Source organism: Bos indicus x Bos taurus, chromosome 4 (assembly GCF_003369695.1).
Source record: "Bos indicus x Bos taurus breed Angus x Brahman F1 hybrid chromosome 4, Bos_hybrid_MaternalHap_v2.0, whole genome shotgun sequence".
Lineage (NCBI taxonomy): Eukaryota > Metazoa > Chordata > Mammalia > Artiodactyla > Bovidae > Bos > Bos indicus x Bos taurus.
Genome location: NC_040079.1, coordinates 96,395,930 through 96,399,256, shown reverse-complemented (window position 1 = coordinate 96,399,256; position 3,327 = coordinate 96,395,930). Strand labels below are relative to the sequence as shown.

Here is a 3,327-nt window from a genome sequence, read left to right as displayed (position 1 = left end):
TAAATAATATTGTATTTTTTAAAAATAAAAAAAGAATTCACATAGTGAGACTGTTGTTAAGACAAGTGATTAACAAAAAAGGCAGAAAATCTGAAGAAAGAATTATCTGTTGTATACAGTTTCAAGAACTAGTAGAAAAGCAAAATTCTAATTTTTGTAGTGAGTCATCTTTTTATTTTTACTAAGCATCTTTATAATGTTTCAGTTTGTTATGCTTAAACCTAAAAAGTATAAGGTCTGTTTAGGTATCTAAGAGCCTAGCAACAAGAATATTGTTTTAAGCCATTTGTCACTTTGCTTGTAAAACAAATTCCTTTACAAAAACAAAACTGTTCTCTTATGAGTCTTTTAATTTATGTTTCTGTCATTCCACTTGTTTCTAGGTGAATTACTGCTCAAATGTAAATTTCTACCTAATAATTTATTTTTGCATCCTTAACTTTTTAAACACAGGAAATATGTGTACATATATTTAACTGCTATTCTTGTATTAATGAGATTTATTCTGAACACACTGGAGTCAGGTTAATGTAATTATATGATCATATAATAGTATGTACTGAATAATATCCACATAAGAAAACACTCTTCTTGGTTTATATACATGAAGCACTTTAAAATCAAACAAATATGAAAATATATGTGATTATCTTAATTTGTATCATAAATAGTTTATCGTGTATCTTCAAAGAGAAGTTCATGAAAAGCAAATGCTTAAAGAGATATATTAGACATAGCTGAATGTACTCAGTTCCAATATTTTTGTCCAATCATTTTTTTAATATGGAACACTTCACGAATTTGCTTGTCATTCTTGAGCAAGGGCCATGCTGGTCTTCACTGCATCATTCCAATTTTACTGTATGTGCTGCTGAAGCAAGCCCTATCCATGCATCTCTCATTTTTCCTTTATTTTGGTGGCTTCAATAACTCCAATCAGTCCATTACCATTCATCTACTCCTTTCATTGACAACTTTCTACATTAATTCTTAACCTTTCCCAGTCACTAGCTTCCACATAAAACCTGCATATTATGAAGACCCAAAGCAAAATATACTCCTCCCAAGGTCAAAATAATAAAGGGTAAAAAGTCATTTGTTCAACCAACACACCTGGAGCAATCCCTTCTATTAATAGGTAGTTTACAAATCTAAGTATAACATATTGACAATTGTATTTTCCTATCTGAAGAGAAACTTGTCAACAGAAGAAAAATAATTCTTGAGGTCTAGAAAATGCGGTTCAATATGAAGACTGTATCAGAGTATCCAAAATAGAATAATTCTGAGGTTACAAACATCCTAATGTTACCCTTTTCTATCTCCACTGGTTTTTTTTCTTAATCTGGATTGAAAGATTATTTACTTTAAATCCACTCATTATGAAAATTCATAACAACTCTTCCCTCTTATGTTTCTACTGAAATTTTATTTTTTAACTTCAAACTTCTCAGCATGGCATTTAAAACAGTGACGTTGCAGACCAATCCTCTAGAAACCCACCCTCCATCCCACTGAAATATGCTAAGTCTCTATATTAACTACAACATACAAAAATTTAACATTTTACTGGGTCAATTAGAATGTGGAGGACATTTCCAAATTGTAAATTTACAACAACAAACAGGGAGTTTAACTTTCAGCAGAAATAACAGACAAGAAAAACTTAAAGTGTTTTATCTTAAGATATTAGTAATCAGAGATCAGGGTGTTATTACAGGTCCCCCAAGTATCTGAAGAAGCTATCGCTTGCCACCTAAAGTTCAGGACCCATAGCAAGGTCCCAGAAATGCTTATCTAACTAACTTAGGATGTGATACAAGAATCAGTGTTTTTATTTTTTTATTTTTATTTTATTTTTTTTTTATTTTATTTTTAAACTTTACATAATTGTATTAGTTTTGCCAAATATCGAAATGAATCCGCCACAGGTATACATGTGTTCCCCATCCTGAACCCTCCTCCCTCCTCCCTCCTCCCTCCCCATCCACCAGGTATTCCTACCATGCAGCTAAGACTGCGAACTTCTCAGCAGAGCAAGGTTTCTTAAAGTGTGGCCCCTGGACCTGCAGCATGACAGCACCTGGGGACTTGTTGGAAACATGGATTTCAGCCTTTCATACCAGCCTTACTGAGTAAAAGACTCTAGGGGTGGGACCCAGGCATTTGTGATTTACTAAGCCCTCCAGAGGATTCTGATGCTGCTGTAATGTGAGAAGCACTCTATCAGGGGATCAAAGGAGGCTTTTCTAAAGAAGTTTCATCTATGTGGGGAATCTCAGATTTAAGTATGCGTGAAGAGAGAAAATGATGTAGATCTGCTTGTTCAAGTAAAAATCTGGACGTCATCTCTGACTCTTCGACCTCCACATTAAATTGCTCTCTAAGTGCCGAGATGCTGCACTTCTAATAAAGCGACAACTGATGTCCATGGTGATGGCCATGACAAACAGTTTTTTAGTCATGGGTAGAGAGCACTTCGGTGAGATGAGCACTGAGGATGAGTTTGGAGAAATACATTAAATATCAGGTAGGGAGTTATGAGATGAGGCTGAAAAATAAAAAGTTATGCAAAGCCTTGCAAGGAGCACCAAGGTTTTGAATTTTATCATATTACAGTAAGCTGTTAATTGATTTAAGTAGTATAAAGATGAGATTTGCATTTAAAATAATCACTCCAGCCACAGAATTGAGAATAAACTGCAAGAACAGAGAGAGTGAAACTTAGAAGGTTAACAGAAGGCTCTTAGAGTCATTCTGGTAAGCATGGTGATTCTTTTGGATTATAGAGCTGGTGTCAAGATAAGGAAATATGGACCTAGTTGAGACATTCTGGAGGAAGAACCAAATCCAATAATTATTTATATATTAGATATTCAATTCAGTTCAGTCGATCAGTCATGTCCCACTCTTTGCGACCCCATCACTAACTCCCAGAGTTTACTCAAACTCATGTCCATTGATTTGGTGATGCCATCCAACTATCTCATCCTCTGTCGTCCCCTTCTCTTCCCACCTTCAATCTTTCTCAGCATCAGGGTCTTTCAAATGAGTCAGTTCTTCACATCAAGTGTACAAAGTATTGGAGTTTCAGCTTCAGCATCAGTCCTTCCAATGAATATTCAGGACTGATTTCCTTTAGGATGAACTGGATGGACCTCCTTGCAGTCCAAGGGACTCTCAAGAGTCTTCTCCAACACCACAGTTCAAAAGCATCAATTATGTAAAGACAAAGGAGATAAGAAGAATATATAATAAAGTATATTAAATATAGAATATATAAAATATGTAACATAGATGCCTACTAGATACCTAAGTGGGGATTAT

At 34.8% G+C, this 3,327-nt stretch overlaps 1 non-coding gene across 1 annotated transcript; it reads right to left on the bottom strand.

Moving 5' to 3' along the window:
• Positions 1-777: 777 nt before the first annotated feature.
• Positions 778-880, bottom strand: LOC113891975. Its single transcript, XR_003510947.1, has one exon. It is a non-coding gene; the product is annotated as a U6 spliceosomal RNA (small nuclear RNA).
• Positions 881-3,327: the final 2,447 nt, after the last annotated feature.